Source organism: Castor canadensis, chromosome 10 (assembly GCF_047511655.1).
Source record: "Castor canadensis chromosome 10, mCasCan1.hap1v2, whole genome shotgun sequence".
Classification (NCBI taxonomy): domain Eukaryota; kingdom Metazoa; phylum Chordata; class Mammalia; order Rodentia; family Castoridae; genus Castor; species Castor canadensis.
The window spans coordinates 89,920,543-89,942,124 of NC_133395.1; the positions used below are offsets into that span (position 1 = coordinate 89,920,543).

Consider the following 21,582-nt stretch of genomic DNA (forward strand, 5'->3'; position numbering starts at 1 on the left):
GCCGCCAGAGCTCCGGATGCCAGCGGCAGCTCCCCGTCCCGCTCAAAGGGAGGGAGGGCCGCCGCTGGCGCCCAGTCGCCTGTGCCACCCTCCGGGTCTCAAAGCACTCCTCAGTCAGCTCAAGGACCGGGGCCACCTGGCCTTCGGGGTCACATGGGCTTGGGCACGACGGAAGGGACCGCTTGCCCCCGTGGAACAGACATTCTCCCCGTGGACAACCTCAGGTGCCGGGACCCTCTGCTCCGCCTTGGAAAACCCACCTTCTGCAATGTATGCCCAACGCAATCAGGCCGAGCAGATTGACCCCCTCGGCCCGGCCCCAGTGTGTGATGGGGCTCTGTGCGTGAGGGCTTGCTCTTCCCCACCTACACCAGGCACGGCATCTAACACACACACACACACACACACACACACACACACACACCACGCAGAGACACCCAGACCACGCACGCACGCACGGGGACGCACCCTCCTCTCCCCCACCCCACACACGTGCAGCCGAAGGACAAGAGGGTATGGCTGGGGCCTGAGCGGGAACAAGCGAAGCCTTGGTTTGCGGCCCCTCGGCCAACTGCATCAGGATTTTTGTCTGGGCTCGGAGGCCAGAGGATCTCTGCCATTTGCTAGCAGGGCCAGGGATGGCAGGAGGGTGGGTACGGGGCTCAGCCAGGGCCAGTTCTGCTGGCACGATCCTGTAGCACGTGGCCGCGTAGCACGGGGCCGGGTCTGAAGGAGGCCAAGCAGGGGCACAAGACCCAGCAGCGGCACAGGGAAGAGGCCCAGGGCACCCAGGAGCAGACGAGACCCGGGAGTCGTGCGTGCTTGGCGTGGCCGCGGGCCCCGTGACGCCCGAGGACTCGAGTGCTCAGCCCCGTGTAGTGGCCGCGAAGGCCTGCCTGGGAGAAACGCCCCGGGAGGCCGGCAGGAACCCGGGATCGGAAGGGATGTGGAGGGGCCCCGGGTCGGAGGAGATGGCTTTGGCTGTGTTTGGTTTTGTTTCTTCTTCCCAAGATCCCGGGTGTGAAAGGGGCCAGAGGTGAAGTCCTGGGCTGGAAAGCCTCACGATTCAGCCCCGCAGCCCCAGGCCCTGAGTGTGGAGCAGGGCGGAGCGGGTCGGCGAAGGGCGCGGCTGCCGTTTTCCTGATGGGCTGGAGGGGCAGTGGCGCTTTCCGGACGAAGAGGACCGGAAGGGTCCCCGAGACCTCCGCTGGGAGCCACGCACCCACCCAAGGATACGGCTCCAGGAGGCGACGGAGGAGGGCGGCTGCTTGCCCTGGCCCGAGCTGTGCGTCCCCCGCCTTGGCCACAGCAGTGGACATTCCCAGAAGAACAAGCGCCCGAGAGCACTGAGAAATTTTCCCCCGAGAAAACTTGACCCTCGTCCTGGCAGCAGGACACCTCGGGAAGAAAGCCACCCAGCGGCCACCTGGGCGAGACCGGCTGCCCGAGCAGGCGCGCGGGGCCTCTGGCCGCTGGCCCCGGGCTGCCAGCCCCCACCCGGACTCCCAGCCGTGCCAGGAGAGCAGCGTGGAGACGCACGCCGGGGCCCTCGGCAGGCTCTTGGGGCTCCCGGAGGCGGCGGCTAGCGTCTACGGCCATACCACCCTGAACGCGCCCGATCTCGTCTGATCTCGGAAGCTAAGCAGGGTCGGGCCTGGTTAGTACTTGGATGGGAGACCGCCTGGGAATACCGGGTGCTGTAGGCTTTTGCTCCTCCCTCCCTCGCTGCTCCTTTTGTCTTCGGGGACTTCGCCACCACCCCCCCCCCACCACCACCACCCCCAGCACCACCACCACCACCACCACAACGACCCACCGTGACCACGACCCCGACCCCGTCCGGGCCACCCGCCAGACCCACGCACACCGAATCCTCACAGCTACGTCCCCGAATCCTCTCCCCTCCCCACACTCTCCTGGGGCGCGCGCCCGCGACACGGGTCACCAGCGAGGTTGGTCCCAGGCCACGTTGGGGACCGCTCCCCAACTGCCCTCCAGGCGGGCGGGGAGGGACGTGCGGAAGCCATGAGAAAGTGGGTCCTGCACCCCAGCGGGCCCCACAGCGGGACGCGCCACACCTGGGCTCGCCACAAGGTGGTGCACTGGGTCCAGGGCAAGACGCCAGGGGACAGAGAAGCAGGGAGCCTCAGTCGGGTGCTGCTCCACGTCGCGCTCCGTCGCTCAACCCAAGACAGGGCAGCCAGCGCGCGACCTCTACGTGGGATCCCGCCTCCCACGGCAGAGCCTGCGGTCACAGGGACAGAGGGCGCAGGCCGCCAGAGCTCCGGATGCCAGCGGCAGCTCCCCGTCCCGCTCAAAGGGAGGGAGGGCCGCCGCTGGCGCCCAGTCGCCTGTGCCACCCTCCGGGTCTCAAAGCACTCCTCAGTCAGCTCAAGGACCGGGGCCACCTGGCCTTCGGGGTCACATGGGCTTGGGCACGACGGAAGGGACCGCTTGCCCCCGTGGAACAGACATTCTCCCCGTGGACAACCTCAGGTGCCGGGACCCTCTGCTCCGCCTTGGAAAACCCACCTTCTGCAATGTATGCCCAACGCAATCAGGCCGAGCAGATTGACCCCCTCGGCCCGGCCCCAGTGTGTGATGGGGCTCTGTGCGTGAGGGCTTGCTCTTCCCCACCTACACCAGGCACGGCATCTAACACACACACACACACACACACACACACCACGCAGAGACACCCAGACCACGCACGCACGCACGGGGACGCACCCTCCTCTCCCCCACCCCACACACGAGCAGCCGAAGGACAAGAGGGTATGGCTGGGGCCTGAGCGGGAACAAGCGAAGCCTTGGTTTGCGGCCCCTCGGCCAACTGCATCAGGATTTTTGTCTGGGCTCGGAGGCCAGAGGATCTCTGCCATTTGCTAGCAGGGCCAGGGATGGCAGGAGGGTGGGTACGGGGCTCAGCCAGGGCCAGTTCTGCTGGCACGATCCTGTAGCACGTGGCCGCGTAGCACGGGGCCGGGTCTGAAGGAGGCCAAGCAGGGGCACAAGACCCAGCAGCGGCACAGGGAAGAGGCCCAGGGCACCCAGGAGCAGACGAGACCCGGGAGTCGTGCGTGCTTGGCGTGGCCGCGGGCCCCGTGACGCCCGAGGACTCGAGTGCTCAGCCCCGTGTAGTGGCCGCGAAGGCCTGCCTGGGAGAAACGCCCCGGGAGGCCGGCAGGAACCCGGGATCGGAAGGGATGTGGAGGGGCCCCGGGTCGGAGGAGATGGCTTTGGCTGTGTTTGGTTTTGTTTCTTCTTCCCAAGATCCCGGGTGTGAAAGGGGCCAGAGGTGAAGTCCTGGGCTGGAAAGCCTCACGATTCAGCCCCGCAGCCCCAGGCCCTGAGTGTGGAGCAGGGCGGAGCGGGTCGGCGAAGGGCGCGGCTGCCGTTTTCCTGATGGGCTGGAGGGGCAGTGGCGCTTTCCGGACGAAGAGGACCGGAAGGGTCCCCGAGACCTCCGCTGGGAGCCACGCACCCACCCAAGGATACGGCTCCAGGAGGCGACGGAGGAGGGCGGCTGCTTGCCCTGGCCCGAGCTGTGCGTCCCCCGCCTTGGCCACAGCAGTGGACATTCCCAGAAGAACAAGCGCCCGAGAGCACTGAGAAATTTTCCCCCGAGAAAACTTGACCCTCGTCCTGGCAGCAGGACACCTCGGGAAGAAAGCCACCCAGCGGCCACCTGGGCGAGACCGGCTGCCCGAGCAGGCGCGCAGGGCCTCTGGCCGCTGGCCCCGGGCTGCCAGCCCCCACCCGGACTCCCAGCCGTGCCAGGAGAGCAGCGTGGAGACGCACGCCGGGGCCCTCGGCAGGCTCTTGGGGCTCCCGGAGGCGGCGGCTAGCGTCTACGGCCATACCACCCTGAACGCGCCCGATCTCGTCTGATCTCGGAAGCTAAGCAGGGTCGGGCCTGGTTAGTACTTGGATGGGAGACCGCCTGGGAATACCGGGTGCTGTAGTCTTTTGCTCCTCCCTCCCTCGCTGCTCCTTTTGTCTTCGGGGACTTCGCCACCACCCCCCCCACCACCACCACCACCCCCAGCACCACCACCACCACCACCACAACGACCCACCGTGACCACGACCCCGACCCCGTCCGGGCCACCCGCCAGACCCACGCACACCGAATCCTCACAGCTACGTCCCCGAATCCTCTCCCTTCCCCACACTCTCCTGGGGCGCGCGCCCGCGACACGGGTCACCAGCGAGGTTGGTCCCAGGCCACGTTGGGTACCGCTCCCCAACTGCCCTCCAGGCGGGCGGGGAGGGACGTGCGGAAGCCATGAGAAAGTGGGTCCTGCACCCCAGCGGGCCCCACAGCGGGACGCGCCACACCTGGGCTCGCCACAAGGTGGTGCACTGGGTCCAGGGCAAGACGCCAGGGGACAGAGAAGCAGGGAGCCTCAGTCGGGTGCTGCTCCACGTCGCGCTCCGTCGCTCAACCCAAGACAGGGTAGCCAGCGCGCGACCTCTACGTGGGATCCCGCCTCCCACGGCAGAGCCTGCGGTCACAGGGACAGAGGGCGCAGGCCGCCAGAGCTCCGGATGCCAGCGGCAGCTCCCCGTCCCGCTCAAAGGGAGGGAGGGCTGCCGCTGGCGCCCAGTCGCCTGTGCCACCCTCCGGGTCTCAAAGCACTCCTCAGTCAGCTCAAGGACCGGGGCCACCTGGCCTTCGGGGTCACATGGGCTTGGGCACGACGGAAGGGACCGCTTGCCCCCGTGGAACAGACATTCTCCCCGTGGACAACCTCAGGTGCCGGGACCCTCTGCTCCGCCTTGGAAAACCCACCTTCTGCAATGTATGCCCAACGCAATCAGGCCGAGCAGATTGACCCCCTCGGCCCGGCCCCAGTGTGTGATGGGGCTCTGTGCGTGAGGGCTTGCTCTTCCCCACCTACACCAGGCACGGCATCTAACACACACACACACACACACACACACACCACGCAGAGACACCCAGACCACGCACGCACGCACGGGGACGCACCCTCCTCTCCCCCACCCCACACACGAGCAGCCGAAGGACAAGAGGGTATGGCTGGGGCCTGAGCGGGAACAAGCGAAGCCTTGGTTTGCGGCCCCTCGGCCAACTGCATCAGGATTTTTGTCTGGGCTCGGAGGCCAGAGGATCTCTGCCATTTGCTAGCAGGGCCAGGGATGGCAGGAGGGTGGGTACGGGGCTCAGCCAGGGCCAGTTCTGCTGGCACGATCCTGTAGCACGTGGCCGCGTAGCACGGGGCCGGGTCTGAAGGAGGCCAAGCAGGGGCACAAGACCCAGCAGCGGCACAGGGAAGAGGCCCAGGGCACCCAGGAGCAGACGAGACCCGGGAGTCGTGCGTGCTTGGCGTGGCCGCGGGCCCCGTGACGCCCGAGGACTCGAGTGCTCAGCCCCGTGTAGTGGCCGCGAAGGCCTGCCTGGGAGAAACGCCCCGGGAGGCCGGCAGGAACCCGGGATCGGAAGGGATGTGGAGGGGCCCCGGGTCGGAGGAGATGGCTTTGGCTGTGTTTGGTTTTGTTTCTTCTTCCCAAGATCCCGGGTGTGAAAGGGGCCAGAGGTGAAGTCCTGGGCTGGAAAGCCTCACGATTCAGCCCCGCAGCCCCAGGCCCTGAGTGTGGAGGAGGGCGGAGCGGGTCGGCGAAGGGCGCGGCTGCCGTTTTCCTGATGGGCTGGAGGGGCAGTGGCGCTTTCCGGACGAAGAGGACCGGAAGGGTCCCCGAGACCTCCGCTGGGAGCCACGCACCCACCCAAGGATACGGCTCCAGGAGGCGACGGAGGAGGGCGGCTGCTTGCCCTGGCCCGAGCTGTGCGTCCCCCGCCTTGGCCACAGCAGTGGACATTCCCAGAAGAACAAGCGCCCGAGAGCACTGAGAAATTTTCCCCCGAGAAAACTTGACCCTCGTCCTGGCAGCAGGACACCTCGGGAAGAAAGCCACCCAGCGGCCACCTGGGCGAGACCGGCTGCCCGAGCAGGCGCGCGGGGCCTCTGGCCGCTGGCCCCGGGCTGCCAGCCCCCACCCGGACTCCCAGCCGTGCCAGGAGAGCAGCGTGGAGACGCACGCCGGGGCCCTCGGCAGGCTCTTGGGGCTCCCGGAGGCGGCGGCTAGCGTCTACGGCCATACCACCCTGAACGCGCCCGATCTCGTCTGATCTCGGAAGCTAAGCAGGGTCGGGCCTGGTTAGTACTTGGATGGGAGACCGCCTGGGAATACCGGGTGCTGTAGGCTTTTGCTCCTCCCTCCCTCGCTGCTCCTTTTGTCTTCGGGGACTTCGCCACCACCCCCCCCACCACCACCAACCCCAGCACCACCACCACCACCACCACCACAACGACCCACCGTGACCACGACCCCGACCCCGTCCGGGCCACCCGCCAGACCCACGCACACCGAATCCTCACAGCTACGTCCCCGAATCCTCTCCCCTCCCCACACTCTCCTGGGGCGCGCGCCCGCGACACGGGTCACCAGCGAGGTTGGTCCCAGGCCACGTTGGGGACCGCTCCCCAACTGCCCTCCAGGCGGGCGGGGAGGGACGTGCGGAAGCCATGAGAAAGTGGGTCCTGCACCCCAGCGGGCCCCACAGCGGGACGCGCCACACCTGGGCTCGCCACAAGGTGGTGCACTGGGTCCAGGGCAAGACGCCAGGGGACAGAGAAGCAGGGAGCCTCAGTCGGGTGCTGCTCCACGTCGCGCTCCGTCGCTCAACCCAAGACAGGGCAGCCAGCGCGCGACCTCTACGTGGGATCCCGCCTCCCACGGCAGAGCCTGCGGTCACAGGGACAGAGGGCGCAGGCCGCCAGAGCTCCGGATGCCAGCGGCAGCTCCCCGTCCCGCTCAAAGGGAGGGAGGGCCGCCGCTGGCGCCCAGTCGCCTGTGCCACCCTCCGGGTCTCAAAGCACTCCTCAGTCAGCTCAAGGACCGGGGCCACCTGGCCTTCGGGGTCACATGGGCTTGGGCACGACGGAAGGGACCGCTTGCCCCCGTGGAACAGACATTCTCCCCGTGGACAACCTCAGGTGCCGGGACCCTCTGCTCCGCCTTGGAAAACCCACCTTCTGCAATGTATGCCCAACGCAATCAGGCCGAGCAGATTGACCCCCTCGGCCCGGCCCCAGTGTGTGATGGGGCTCTGTGCGTGAGGGCTTGCTCTTCCCCACCTACAACAGGCACGGCATCTAACACACACACACACACACACACACACACACACACACACCACGCAGAGACACCCAGACCACGCACGCACGCACGGGGACGCACCCTCCTCTCCCCCACCCCACACACGTGCAGCCGAAGGACAAGAGGGTATGGCTGGGGCCTGAGCGGGAACAAGCGAAGCCTTGGTTTGCGGCCCCTCGGCCAACTGCATCAGGATTTTTGTCTGGGCTCGGAGGCCAGAGGATCTCTGCCATTTGCTAGCAGGGCCAGGGATGGCAGGAGGGTGGGTACGGGGCTCAGCCAGGGCCAGTTCTGCTGGCACGATCCTGTAGCACGTGGCCGCGTAGCACGGGGCCGGGTCTGAAGGAGGCCAAGCAGGGGCACAAGACCCAGCAGCGGCACAGGGAAGAGGCCCAGGGCACCCAGGAGCAGACGAGACCCGGGAGTCGTGCGTGCTTGGCGTGGCCGCGGGCCCCGTGACGCCCGAGGACTCGAGTGCTCAGCCCCGTGTAGTGGCCGCGAAGGCCTGCCTGGGAGAAACGCCCCGGGAGGCCGGCAGGAACCCGGGATCGGAAGGGATGTGGAGGGGCCCCGGGTCGGAGGAGATGGCTTTGGCTGTGTTTGGTTTTGTTTCTTCTTCCCAAGATCCCGGGTGTGAAAGGGGCCAGAGGTGAAGTCCTGGGCTGGAAAGCCTCACGATTCAGCCCCGCAGCCCCAGGCCCTGAGTGTGGAGCAGGGCGGAGCGGGTCGGCGAAGGGCGCGGCTGCCGTTTTCCTGATGGGCTGGAGGGGCAGTGGCGCTTTCCGGACGAAGAGGACCGGAAGGGTCCCCGAGACCTCCGCTGGGAGCCACGCACCCACCCAAGGATACGGCTCCAGGAGGCGACGGAGGAGGGCGGCTGCTTGCCCTGGCCCGAGCTGTGCGTCCCCCGCCTTGGCCACAGCAGTGGACATTCCCAGAAGAACAAGCGCCCGAGAGCACTGAGAAATTTTCCCCCGAGAAAACTTGACCCTCGTCCTGGCAGCAGGACACCTCGGGAAGAAAGCCACCCAGCGGCCACCTGGGCGAGACCGGCTGCCCGAGCAGGCGCGCGGGGCCTCTGGCCGCTGGCCCCGGGCTGCCAGCCCCCACCCGGACTCCCAGCCGTGCCAGGAGAGCAGCGTGGAGACGCACGCCGGGGCCCTCGGCAGGCTCTTGGGGCTCCCGGAGGCGGCGGCTAGCGTCTACGGCCATACCACCCTGAACGCGCCCGATCTCGTCTGATCTCGGAAGCTAAGCAGGGTCGGGCCTGGTTAGTACTTGGATGGGAGACCGCCTGGGAATACCGGGTGCTGTAGGCTTTTGCTCCTCCCTCCCTCGCTGCTCCTTTTGTCTTCGGGGACTTCGCCACCACCCCCCCCCACCACCACCACCCCCAGCACCACCACCACCACCACCACAACGACCCACCGTGACCACGACCCCGACCCCGTCCGGGCCACCCGCCAGACCCACGCACACCGAATCCTCACAGCTACGTCCCCGAATCCTCTCCCCTCCCCACACTCTCCTGGGGCGCGCGCCCGCGACACGGGTCACCAGCGAGGTTGGTCCCAGGCCACGTTGGGGACCGCTCCCCAACTGCCCTCCAGGCGGGCGGGGAGGGACGTGCGGAAGCCATGAGAAAGTGGGTCCTGCACCCCAGCGGGCCCCACAGCGGGACGCGCCACACCTGGGCTCGCCACAAGGTGGTGCACTGGGTCCAGGGCAAGACGCCAGGGGACAGAGAAGCAGGGAGCCTCAGTCGGGTGCTGCTCCACGTCGCGCTCCGTCGCTCAACCCAAGACAGGGCAGCCAGCGCGCGACCTCTACGTGGGATCCCGCCTCCCACGGCAGAGCCTGCGGTCACAGGGACAGAGGGCGCAGGCCGCCAGAGCTCCGGATGCCAGCGGCAGCTCCCCGTCCCGCTCAAAGGGAGGGAGGGCCGCCGCTGGCGCCCAGTCGCCTGTGCCACCCTCCGGGTCTCAAAGCACTCCTCAGTCAGCTCAAGGACCGGGGCCACCTGGCCTTCGGGGTCACATGGGCTTGGGCACGACGGAAGGGACCGCTTGCCCCCGTGGAACAGACATTCTCCCCGTGGACAACCTCAGGTGCCGGGACCCTCTGCTCCGCCTTGGAAAACCCACCTTCTGCAATGTATGCCCAACGCAATCAGGCCGAGCAGATTGACCCCCTCGGCCCGGCCCCAGTGTGTGATGGGGCTCTGTGCGTGAGGGCTTGCTCTTCCCCACCTACACCAGGCACGGCATCTAACACACACACACACACACACACACACACCACGCAGAGACACCCAGACCACGCACGCACGCACGGGGACGCACCCTCCTCTCCCCCACCCCACACACGAGCAGCCGAAGGACAAGAGGGTATGGCTGGGGCCTGAGCGGGAACAAGCGAAGCCTTGGTTTGCGGCCCCTCGGCCAACTGCATCAGGATTTTTGTCTGGGCTCGGAGGCCAGAGGATCTCTGCCATTTGCTAGCAGGGCCAGGGATGGCAGGAGGGTGGGTACGGGGCTCAGCCAGGGCCAGTTCTGCTGGCACGATCCTGTAGCACGTGGCCGCGTAGCACGGGGCCGGGTCTGAAGGAGGCCAAGCAGGGGCACAAGACCCAGCAGCGGCACAGGGAAGAGGCCCAGGGCACCCAGGAGCAGACGAGACCCGGGAGTCGTGCGTGCTTGGCGTGGCCGCGGGCCCCGTGACGCCCGAGGACTCGAGTGCTCAGCCCCGTGTAGTGGCCGCGAAGGCCTGCCTGGGAGAAACGCCCCGGGAGGCCGGCAGGAACCCGGGATCGGAAGGGATGTGGAGGGGCCCCGGGTCGGAGGAGATGGCTTTGGCTGTGTTTGGTTTTGTTTCTTCTTCCCAAGATCCCGGGTGTGAAAGGGGCCAGAGGTGAAGTCCTGGGCTGGAAAGCCTCACGATTCAGCCCCGCAGCCCCAGGCCCTGAGTGTGGAGGAGGGCGGAGCGGGTCGGCGAAGGGCGCGGCTGCCGTTTTCCTGATGGGCTGGAGGGGCAGTGGCGCTTTCCGGACGAAGAGGACCGGAAGGGTCCCCGAGACCTCCGCTGGGAGCCACGCACCCACCCAAGGATACGGCTCCAGGAGGCGACGGAGGAGGGCGGCTGCTTGCCCTGGCCCGAGCTGTGCGTCCCCCGCCTTGGCCACAGCAGTGGACATTCCCAGAAGAACAAGCGCCCGAGAGCACTGAGAAATTTTCCCCCGAGAAAACTTGACCCTCGTCCTGGCAGCAGGACACCTCGGGAAGAAAGCCACCCAGCGGCCACCTGGGCGAGACCGGCTGCCCGAGCAGGCGCGCGGGGCCTCTGGCCGCTGGCCCCGGGCTGCCAGCCCCCACCCGGACTCCCAGCCGTGCCAGGAGAGCAGCGTGGAGACGCACGCCGGGGCCCTCGGCAGGCTCTTGGGGCTCCCGGAGGCGGCGGCTAGCGTCTACGGCCATACCACCCTGAACGCGCCCGATCTCGTCTGATCTCGGAAGCTAAGCAGGGTCGGGCCTGGTTAGTACTTGGATGGGAGACCGCCTGGGAATACCGGGTGCTGTAGGCTTTTGCTCCTCCCTCCCTCGCTGCTCCTTTTGTCTTCGGGGACTTCGCCACCACCCCCCCCCACCACCACCACCCCCAGCACCACCACCACCACCACCACAACGACCCACCGTGACCACGACCCCGACCCCGTCCGGGCCACCCGCCAGACCCACGCACACCGAATCCTCACAGCTACGTCCCCGAATCCTCTCCCCTCCCCACACTCTCCTGGGGCGCGCGCCCGCGACACGGGTCACCAGCGAGGTTGGTCCCAGGCCACGTTGGGGACCGCTCCCCAACTGCCCTCCAGGCGGGCGGGGAGGGACGTGCGGAAGCCATGAGAAAGTGGGTCCTGCACCCCAGCGGGCCCCACAGCGGGACGCGCCACACCTGGGCTCGCCACAAGGTGGTGCACTGGGTCCAGGGCAAGACGCCAGGGGACAGAGAAGCAGGGAGCCTCAGTCGGGTGCTGCTCCACGTCGCGCTCCGTCGCTCAACCCAAGACAGGGCAGCCAGCGCGCGACCTCTACGTGGGATCCCGCCTCCCACGGCAGAGCCTGCGGTCACAGGGACAGAGGGCGCAGGCCGCCAGAGCTCCGGATGCCAGCGGCAGCTCCCCGTCCCGCTCAAAGGGAGGGAGGGCCGCCGCTGGCGCCCAGTCGCCTGTGCCACCCTCCGGGTCTCAAAGCACTCCTCAGTCAGCTCAAGGACCGGGGCCACCTGGCCTTCGGGGTCACATGGGCTTGGGCACGACGGAAGGGACCGCTTGCCCCCGTGGAACAGACATTCTCCCCGTGGACAACCTCAGGTGTCGGGACCCTCTGCTCCGCCTTGGAAAACCCACCTTCTGCAATGTATGCCCAACGCAATCAGGCCAAGCAGATTGACCCCCTCGGCCCGGCCCCAGTGTGTGATGGGGCTCTGTGCGTGACGGCTTGCTCTTCCCCACCTACACCAGGCACGGCATCTAACACACACACACACACACACACACACACCACGCAGAGACACCCAGACCACACACGCACGCACGGGGACGCACCCTCCTCTCCCCCACCCCACACACGAGCAGCCGAAGGACAAGAGGGTATGGCTGGGGCCTGAGCGGGAACAAGCGAAGCCTTGGTTTGCGGCCCCTCGGCCAACTGCATCAGGATTTTTGTCTGGGCTCGGAGGCCAGAGGATCTCTGCCATTTGCTAGCAGGGCCAGGGATGGCAGGAGGGTGGGTACGGGGCTCAGCCAGGGCCAGTTCTGCTGGCACGATCCTGTAGCACGTGGCCGCGTAGCACGGGGCCGGGTCTGAAGGAGGCCAAGCAGGGGCACAAGACCCAGCAGCGGCACAGGGAAGAGGCCCAGGGCACCCAGGAGCAGACGAGACCCGGGCGTGGCCGCGGGCCCCGTGACGCCCGAGGACTCGAGTGCTCAGCCCCGTGTAGTGGCCGCGAAGGCCTGCCTGGGAGAAACGCCCCGGGAGGCCGGCAGGAACCCGGGATCGGAAGGGATGTGGAGGGGCCCCGGGTCGGAGGAGATGGCTTTGGCTGTGTTTGGTTTTGTTTCTTCTTCCCAAGATCCCGGGTGTGAAAGGGGCCAGAGGTGAAGTCCTGGGCTGGAAAGCCTCACGATTCAGCCCCGCAGCCCCAGGCCCTGAGTGTGGAGGCGGTCGGAGCGGGTCGGCGAAGGGCGCGGCTGCCGTTTTCCTGATGGGCTGGAGGGGCAGTGGCGCTTTCCGGACGAAGAGGACCGGAAGGGTCCCCGAGACCTCCGCTGGGAGCCACGCACCCACCCAAGGATACGGCTCCAGGAGGCGACGGAGGAGGGCGCCTGCTTGCCCTGGCCCGAGCTGTGCGTCCCCCGCCTTGGCCACAGCAGTGGACATTCCCAGAAGAACAAGCGCCCGAGAGCACTGAGAAATTTTCCCCCGAGAAAACTTGACCCTCGTCCTGGCAGCAGGACACCTCGGGAAGAAAGCCACCCAGCGGCCACCTGGGCGAGACCGGCTGCCCGAGCAGGCGCGCGGGGCCTCTGGCCGCTGGCCCCGGGCTGCCAGCCCCCACCCGGACTCCCAGCCGTGCCAGGAGAGCAGCGTGGAGACGCACGCCGGGGCCCTCGGCAGGCTCTTGGGGCTCCCAGAGGCGGCGGCTAGCGTCTACGGCCATACCACCCTGAACGCGCCCGATCTCGTCTGATCTCGGAAGCTAAGCAGGGTCGGGCCTGGTTAGTACTTGGATGGGAGACCGCCTGGGAATACCGGGTGCTGTAGGCTTTTGCTCCTCCCTCCCTCGCTGCTCCTTTTGTCTTCGGGGACTTCGACACCACCCCCCCCACCATCACCACCCCCAGCACCACCACCACCACCACCACAACGACCCACCGTGACCACGACCCCGACCCCGTCCGGGCCACCCGCCAGACCCACGCACACCGAATCCTCACAGCTACGTCCCCGAATCCTCTCCCCTCCCCACACTCTCCTGGGGCGCGCGCCCGCGACACGGGTCACCAGCGAGGTTGGTCCCAGGCCACGTTGGGGACCGCTCCCCAACTGCCCTCCAGGCGGGCGGGGAGGGACGTGCGGAAGCCATGAGAAAGTGGGTCCTGCACCCCAGCGGGCCCCACAGCGGGACGCGCCACACCTGGGCTCGCCACAAGGTGGTGCACTGGGTCCAGGGCAAGACGCCAGGGGACAGAGAAGCAGGGAGCCTCAGTCGGGTGCTGCTCCACTTCGCGCTCCGTCGCTCAACCCAAGACAGGGCAGCCAGCGCGCGACCTCTACGTGGGATCCCGCCTCCCACGGCAGAGCCTGCGGTCACAGGGACAGAGGGCGCAGGCCGCCAGAGCTCCGGATGCCAGCGGCAGCTCCCCGTCCCGCTCAAAGGGAGGGAGGGCCGCCGCTGGCGCCCAGTCGCCTGTGCCACCCTCCGGGTCTCAAAGCACTCCTCAGTCAGCTCAAGGACCGGGGCCACCTGGCCTTCGGGGTCACATGGGCTTGGGCACGACGGAAGGGACCGCTTGCCCCCGTGGAACAGACATTCTCCCCGTGGACAACCTCAGGTGCCGGGACCCTCTGCTCCGCCTTGGAAAACCCACCTTCTGCAATGTATGCCCAACGCAATCAGGCCGAGCAGATTGACCCCCTCGGCCCGGCCCCAGTGTGTGATGGGGCTCTGTGCGTGAGGGCTTGCTCTTCCCCACCTACACCAGGCACGGCATCTAACACACACACACACACACACACACACCACGCAGAGACACCCAGACCACGCACGCACGCACGGGGACGCACCCTCCTCTCCCCCACCCCACACACGAGCAGCCGAAGGACAAGAGGGTATGGCTGGGGCCTGAGCGGGAACAAGCGAAGCCTTGGTTTGCGGCCCCTCGGCCAACTGCATCAGGATTTTTGTCTGGGCTCGGAGGCCAGAGGATCTCTGCCATTTGCTAGCAGGGCCAGGGATGGCAGGAGGGTGGGTACGGGGCTCAGCCAGGGCCAGTTCTGCTGGCACGATCCTGTAGCACCTGGCCGCGTAGCACGGGGCCGGGTCTGAAGGAGGCCAAGCAGGGGCACAAGACCCAGCAGCGGCACAGGGAAGAGGCCCAGGGCACCCAGGAGCAGACGAGACCCGGGAGTCGTGCGTGCTTGGCGTGGCCGCGGGCCCCGTGACGCCCGAGGACTCGAGTGCTCAGCCCCGTGTAGTGGCCGCAAAGGCCTGCCTGGGAGAAACGCCCCGGGAGACCGGCAGGAACCCGGGATCGGAAGGGATGTGGAGGGGCCCCGGGTCGGAGGAGATGGCTTTGGCTGTGTTTGGTTTTGTTTCTTCTTCCCAAGATCCCGGGTGTGAAAGGGGCCAGAGGTGAAGTCCTGGGCTGGAAAGCCTCACGATTCAGCCCCGCAGCCCCAGGCCCTGAGTGTGGAGGAGGTCGGAGCGGGTCGGCGAAGGGCGCGGCTGCCGTTTTCCTGATGGGCTGGAGGGGCAGTGGCGCTTTCCGGACGAAGAGGACCGGAAGGGTCCCCGAGACCTCCGCTGGGAGCCACGCACCCACCCAAGGATACGGCTCCAGGAGGCGACGGAGGAGGGCGGCTGCTTGCCCTGGCCCGAGCTGTGCGTCCCCCGCCTTGGCCACAGCAGTGGACATTCCCAGAAGAACAAGCGCCCGAGAGCACTGAGAAATTTTCCCCCGAGAAAACTTGACCCTCGTCCTGGCAGCAGGACACCTCGGGAAGAAAGCCACCCAGCGGCCACCTGGGCGAGACCGGCTGCCCGAGCAGGCGCGCGGGGCCTCTGGCCGCTGGCCCCGGGCTGCCAGCCCCCACCCGGACTCCCAGCCGTGCCAGGAGAGCAGCGTGGAGACGCACGCCGGGGCCCTCGGCAGGCTCTTGGGGCTCCCGGAGGCAGCGGCTAGCGTCTACGGCCATACCACCCTGAACGCGCCCGATCTCGTCTGATCTCGGAAGCTAAGCAGGGTCGGGCCTGGTTAGTACTTGGATGGGAGACCGCCTGGGAATACCGGGTGCTGTAGGCTTTTGCTCCTCCCTCCCTCGCTGCTCCTTTTGTCTTCCGGGACTTCGCCACCCCCCCCCCCACCACCATCACCCCCAGCACCACCACCACCACCACCACAACGACCCACCGTGACCACGACCCCGACCCCGTCCAGGCCACCCGCCAGACCCACGCACACCGAATCCTCACAGCTACGTCCCCGAATCCTCTCCCCTCCCCACACTCTCCTGGGGCGCGCGCCCGCGACACGGGTCACCAGCGAGGTTGGTCCCAGGCCACGTTGGGGACCGCTCCCCAACTGCCCTCCAGGCAGGCGGGGAGGGACGTGCGGAAGCCATGAGAAAGTGGGTCCTGCACCCCAGCGGGCCCCACAGCGGGACGCGCCACACCTGGGCTCGCCACAAGGTGGTGCACTGGGTCCAGGGCAAGACGCCAGGGGACAGAGAAGCAGGGAGCCTCAGTCGGGTGCTGCTCCACTTCGCGCTCCGTCGCTCAACCCAAGACAGGGCAGCCAGCGCGCGACCTCTACGTGGGATCCCGCCTCCCACGGCAGAGCCTGCGGTCACAGGGACAGAGGGCGCAGGCCGCCAGAGCTCCGGATGCCAGCGGCAGCTCCCCGTCCCGCTCAAAGGGAGGGAGGGCCGCCGCTGGCGCCCAGTCGCCTGTGCCACCCTCCGGGTCTCAAAGCACTCCTCAGTCAGCTCAAGGACCGGGGCCACCTGGCCTTCGGGGTCACATGGGCTTGGGCACGACGGAAGGGACCGCTTGCCCCCGTGGAACAGACATTCTCCCCGTGGACAACCTCAGGTGCCGGGACCCTCTGCTCCGCCTTGGAAAACCCACCTTCTGCAATGTATGCCCAACGCAATCAGGCCGAGCAGATTGACCCCCTCGGCCCGGCCCCAGTGTGTGATGGGGCTCTGTGCGTGAGGGCTTGCTCTTCCCCACCTACACCAGGCACGGCATCTAACACACACACACACACACACACACACCACGCAGAGACACCCAGACCACGCACGCACGCACGGGGACGCACCCTCCTCTCCCCCACCCCACACACGAGCAGCCGAAGGACAAGAGGGTATGGCTGGGGCCTGAGCGGGAACAAGCGAAGCCTTGGTTTGCGGCCCCTCGGCCAACTGCATCAGGATTTTTGTCTGGGCTCGGAGGCCAGAGGATCTCTGCCATTTGCTAGCAGGGCCAGGGATGGCAGGAGGGTGGGTACGGGGCTCAGCCAGGGCCAGTTCTGCTGGCACGATCCTGTAGCACGTGGCCGCGTAGCACGGGGCCGGGTCTGAAGGAGGCCAAGCAGGGGCACAAGACCCAGCAGCGGCACAGGGAAGAGGCCCAGGGCACCCAGGAGCAGACGAGACCCGGGAGTCGTGCGTGCTTGGCGTGGCCGCGGGCCCCGTGACGCCCGAGGACTCGAGTGCTCAGCCCCGTGTAGTGGCCGCGAAGGCCTGCCTGGGAGAAACGCCCCGGGAGGCCGGCAGGAACCCGGGATCGGAAGGGATGTGGAGGGGCCCCGGGTCGGAGGAGATGGCTTTGGCTGTGTTTGGTTTTGTTTCTTCTTCCCAAGATCCCGGGTGTGAAAGGGGCCAGAGGTGAAGTCCTGGGCTGGAAAGCCTCACGATTCAGCCCCGCAGCCCCAGGCCCTGAGTGTGGAGGAGGGCGGAGCGGGTCGGCGAAGGGCGCGGCTGCCGTTTTCCTGATGGGCTGGAGGGGCAGTGGCGCTTTCCGGACGAAGAGGACCGGAAGGGTCCCCGAGACCTCCGCTGGGAGCCACGCACCCACCCAAGGATACGGCTCCAGGAGGCGACGGAGGAGGGCGGCTGCTTGCCCTGGCCCGAGCTGTGCGTCCCCCGCCTTGGCCACAGCAGTGGACATTCCCAGAAGAACAAGCGCCCGAGACCACTGAGAAATTTTCCCCCGAGAAAACTTGACCCTCGTCCTGGCAGCAGGACACCTCGGGAAGAAAGCCACCCAGCGGCCACCTGGGCGAGACCGGCTGCCCGAGCAGGCGCGCGGGGCCTCTGGCCGCTGGCCCCGGGCTGCCAGCCCCCACCCGGACTCCCAGCCGTGCCAGGAGAGCAGCGTGGAGACGCACGCCGGGGCCCTCGGCAGGCTCTTGGGGCTCCCGGAGGCGGCGGCTAGCGTCTACGGCCATACCACCCTGAACGCGCCCGATCTCGTCTGATCTCGGAAGCTAAGCAGGGTCGGGCCTGGTTAGTACTTGGATGGGAGACCGCCTGGGAATACCGGGTGCTGTAGGCTTTTGCTCCTCCCTCCCTCGCTGCTCCTTTTGTATTCGGGGACTTCGCCACCACCCCCCCCACCACCACCACCACCCCCAGCACCACCACCACCACCACCACCACAACGACCCACCGTGACCACGACCCCGACCCCGTCCGGGCCACCCGCCAGACCCACGCACACCGAATCCTCACAGCTACGTCCCCGAATCCTCTCCCCTCCCCACACTCTCCTGTGGCGCGCGCCCGCGACACGGGTCACCAGCGAGGTTGGTCCCAGGCCACGTTGGGGACCGCTCCCCAACTGCCCTCCAGGCGGGCGGGGAGGGACGTGCGGAAGCCATGAGAAAGTGGGTCCTGCACCCCAGCGGGCCCCACAGCGGGACGCGCCACACCTGGGCTCGCCACAAGGTGGTGCACTGGGTCCAGGGCAAGACGCCAGGGGACAGAGAAGCAGGGAGCCTCAGTCGGGTGCTGCTCCACGTCGCCCTCCGTCGCTCAACCCAAGACAGGGCAGCCAGCGCGCGACCTCTACGTGGGATCCCGCCTCCCACGGCAGAGCCTGCGGTCACAGGGACAGAGGGCGCAGGCCGCCAGAGCTCCGGATACCAGCGGCAGCTCCCCGTCCCGCTCAAAGGGAGGGAGGGCCGCCGCTGGCGCCCAGTCGCCTGTGCCACCCTCCGGGTCTCAAAGCACTCCTCAGTCAGCTCAAGGACCGGGGCCACCTGGCCTTCGGGGTCACATGGGCTTGGGCACGACGGAAGGGACCGCTTGCCCCCGTGGAACAGACATTCTCCCCGTGGACAACCTCAGGTGCCGGGACCCTCTGCTACGCCTTGGAAAACCCACCTTCTGCAATGTATTCCCAACGCAATCAGGCCGAGCAGATTGACCCCCTCGGCCCGGCCCCAGTGTGTGATGGGGCTCTGTGCGTGAGGGCTTGCTCTTCCCCACCTACACCAGGCACGGCATCTAACACACACACACACACACACACACACACACCACGCAGAGACACCCAGACCACGCACGCACGCACGGGGACGCACCCTCCTCTCCCCCACCCCACACACGAGCAGCCGAAGGACAAGAGGGTATGGCTGGGGCCTGAGCGGGAACAAGCGAAGCCTTGGTTTGCGGCCCCTCGGCCAACTGCATCAGGATTTTTGTCTGGGCTCGGAGGCCAGAGGATCTCTGCCATTTGCTAGCAGGGCCAGGGATGGCAGGAGGGTGGGTACGGGGCTCAGCCAGGGCCAGTTCTGCTGGCACGATCCTGTAGCACGTGGCCGCGTAGCACGGGGCCGGGTCTGAAGGAGGCCAAGCAGGGGCACAAGACCCAGCAGCGGCACAGGGAAGAGGCCCAGGGCACCCAGGAGCAGACGAGACCCGGGAGTCGTGCGTGCTTGGCGAGGCCGCGGGCCCCGTGACGCCCGAGGACTCGAGTGCTCAGCCCCGTGTAGTGGCCGCGAAGGCCTGCCTGGGAGAAACGCCCCGGGAGGCCGGCAGGAACCCGGGATCGGAAGGGATGTGGAGGGGCCCCGGGTCGGAGGAGATGGCTTTGGCTGTGTTTGGTTTTGTTTCTTCTTCCCAAGATTCCGGGTGTGAAAGGGGCCAGAGGTGAAGTCCTGGGCTGGAAAGCCTCACGATTCAGCCCCGCAGCCCCAGGCCCTGAGTGTGGAGGAGGGCGGAGCGGGTCGGCGAAGGGCGCGGCTGCCGTTTTCCTGATGGGCTGGAGGGGCAGTGGCGCTTTCCGGACGAAGAGGACCGGAAGGGTCCCCGAGACCTCCGCTGGGAGCCACGCACCCACCCAAGGATACGGCTCCAGGAGGCGACGGAGGAGGGCGGCTGCTTGCCCTGGCCCGAGCTGTGCGTCCCCCGCCTTGGCCACAGCAGTGGACATTCCCAGAAGAACAAGCGCCCGAGAGCACTGAGAAATTTTCCCCCGAGAAAACTTGACCCTCGTCCTGGCAGCAGGACACCTCGGGAAGAAAGCCACCCAGCGGCCACCTGGGCGAGACCGGCTGCCCGAGCAGGCGCGCGGGGCCTCTGGCCGCTGGCCCCGGGCTGCCAGCCCCCACCCGGACTCCCAGCCGTGCCAGGAGAGCAGCGTGGAGACGCACGCCGGGGCCCTCGGCAGGCTCTTGGGGCTCCCGGAGGCGGCGGCTAGCGTCTACGGCCATACCACCCTGAACGCGCCCGATCTCGTCTGATCTCGGAAGCTAAGCAGGGTCGGGCCTGGTTAGTACTTGGATGGGAGACCGCCTGGGAATACCGGGTGCTGTAGGCTTTTGCTCCTCCCTCCCTCGCTGCTCCTTTTGTATTCGGGGACTTCGCCACCACCCCCCCCACCACCACCACCACCCCCAGCACCACCACCACCACCACCACCACAACGACCCACCGTGACCACGACCCCGACCCCGTCCGGGCCACCCGCCAGACCCACGCACACCGAATCCTCACAGCTACGTCCCCGAATCCTCTCCCCTCCCCACACTCTCCTGTGGCGCGCGCCCGCGACACGGGTCACCAGCGAGGTTGGTCCCAGGCCACGTTGGGGACCGCTCCCCAACTGCCCTCCAGGCGGGCGGGGAGGGACGTGCGGAAGCCATGAGAAAGTGGGTCCTGCACCCCAGCGGGCCCCACAGCGGGACGCGCCACACCTGGGCTCGCCACAAGGTGGTGCACTGGGTCCAGGGCAAGACGCCAGGGGACAGAGAAGCAGGGAGCCTCAGTCGGGTGCTGCTCCACGTCGCCCTCCGTCGCTCAACCCAAGACAGGGCAGCCAGCGCGCGACCTCTACGTGGGATCCCGCCTCCCACGGCAGAGCCTGCGGTCACAGGGACAGAGGGCGCAGGCCGCCAGAGCTCCGGATACCAGCGGCAGCTCCCCGTCCCGCTCAAAGGGAGGGAGGGCCGCCGCTGGCGCCCAGTCGCCTGTGCCACCCTCCGGGTCTCAAAGCACTCCTCAGTCAGCTCAAGGACCGGGGCCACCTGGCCTTCGGGGTCACATGGGCTTGGGCACGACGGAAGGGACCGCTTGCCCCCGTGGAACAGACATTCTCCCCGTGGACAACCTCAGGTGCCGGGACCCTCTGCTACGCCTTGGAAAACCCACCTTCTGCAATGTATTCCCAACGCAATCAGGCCGAGCAGATTGACCCCCTCGGCCCGGCCCCAGTGTGTGATGGGGCTCTGTGCGTGAGGGCTTGCTCTTCCCCACCTACACCAGGCACGGCATCTAACACACACACACACACACACACACACACACCACGCAGAGACACCCAGACCACGCACGCACGCACGGGGACGCACCCTCCTCTCCCCCACCCCACACACGAGCAGCCGAAGGACAAGAGGGTATGGCTGGGGCCTGAGCGGGAACAAGCGAAGCCTTGGTTTGCGGCCCCTCGGCCAACTGCATCAGGATTTTTGTCTGGGCTCGGAGGCCAGAGGATCTCTGCCATTTGCTAGCAGGGCCAGGGATGGCAGGAGGGTGGGTACGGGGCTCAGCCAGGGCCAGTTCTGCTGGCACGATCCTGTAGCACGTGGCCGCGTAGCACGGGGCCGGGTCTGAAGGAGGCCAAGCAGGGGCACAAGACCCAGCAGCGGCACAGGGAAGAGGCCCAGGGCACCCAGGAGCAGACGAGACCCGGGAGTCGTGCGTGCTTGGCGTGGCCGTGGGCCCCGTGACGCCCGAGGACTCGAGTGCTCAGCCCCGGGTAGTGGCCGCGAAGGCCTGCCTGGGAGAAACGCCCCGGGAGGCCGGCAGGAACCCGGGATCGGAAGGGATGTGGAGGGGCCCCGGGTCGGAGGAGATGGCTTTGGCTGTGTTTGGTTTTGTTTCTTCTTCCCAAGATCCCGGGTGTGAAAGGGGCCAGAGGTGAAGTCCTGGGCTGGAAAGCCTCACGATTCAGCCCCGCAGCCCCAGGCCCTGAGTGTGGAGGAGGGCGGAGCGGGTCGGCGAAGGGCGCGGCTGCCGTTTTCCTGATGGGCTGGAGGGGCAGTGGCGCTTTCCGGACGAAGAGGACCGGAAGGGTCCCCGAGACCTCCGCTGGGAGCCACGCACCCAC

At 67.6% G+C, this 21,582-nt stretch overlaps 9 non-coding genes across 9 annotated transcripts; all 9 read left to right on the forward strand.

Annotated features, from left to right (window-relative positions):
* Positions 1 to 1,587: 1,587 nt before the first annotated feature.
* Positions 1,588 to 1,706, forward strand: LOC141412315 (5S ribosomal RNA). Its single transcript, XR_012437153.1, has one exon. It is a non-coding gene; the product is annotated as a 5S ribosomal RNA (ribosomal RNA).
* A 2,143-nt stretch (positions 1,707 to 3,849) lies between these two features.
* LOC141412441 (5S ribosomal RNA) lies at positions 3,850 to 3,968 on the forward strand. Its single transcript, XR_012437281.1, has one exon. It is a non-coding gene; the product is annotated as a 5S ribosomal RNA (ribosomal RNA).
* A 2,144-nt stretch (positions 3,969 to 6,112) lies between these two features.
* On the forward strand, positions 6,113 to 6,231 carry LOC141412317 (5S ribosomal RNA). The gene has a single exon (XR_012437155.1). It is a non-coding gene; the product is annotated as a 5S ribosomal RNA (ribosomal RNA).
* A 2,154-nt stretch (positions 6,232 to 8,385) lies between these two features.
* On the forward strand, positions 8,386 to 8,504 carry LOC141412318 (5S ribosomal RNA). Its single transcript, XR_012437156.1, has one exon. It is a non-coding gene; the product is annotated as a 5S ribosomal RNA (ribosomal RNA).
* A 2,142-nt stretch (positions 8,505 to 10,646) lies between these two features.
* On the forward strand, positions 10,647 to 10,765 carry LOC141412319 (5S ribosomal RNA). Its single transcript, XR_012437157.1, has one exon. It is a non-coding gene; the product is annotated as a 5S ribosomal RNA (ribosomal RNA).
* Positions 10,766 to 12,891: 2,126 nt separating this feature from the next.
* LOC141412320 (5S ribosomal RNA) lies at positions 12,892 to 13,010 on the forward strand. The gene has a single exon (XR_012437158.1). It is a non-coding gene; the product is annotated as a 5S ribosomal RNA (ribosomal RNA).
* Positions 13,011 to 15,149: 2,139 nt separating this feature from the next.
* LOC141412321 (5S ribosomal RNA) lies at positions 15,150 to 15,268 on the forward strand. Its single transcript, XR_012437159.1, has one exon. It is a non-coding gene; the product is annotated as a 5S ribosomal RNA (ribosomal RNA).
* A 2,139-nt stretch (positions 15,269 to 17,407) lies between these two features.
* LOC141412322 (5S ribosomal RNA) lies at positions 17,408 to 17,526 on the forward strand. The gene has a single exon (XR_012437160.1). It is a non-coding gene; the product is annotated as a 5S ribosomal RNA (ribosomal RNA).
* Positions 17,527 to 19,675: 2,149 nt separating this feature from the next.
* Positions 19,676 to 19,794, forward strand: LOC141412323 (5S ribosomal RNA). Its single transcript, XR_012437161.1, has one exon. It is a non-coding gene; the product is annotated as a 5S ribosomal RNA (ribosomal RNA).
* The last annotated feature ends 1,788 nt before the right edge of the window (positions 19,795 to 21,582 follow it).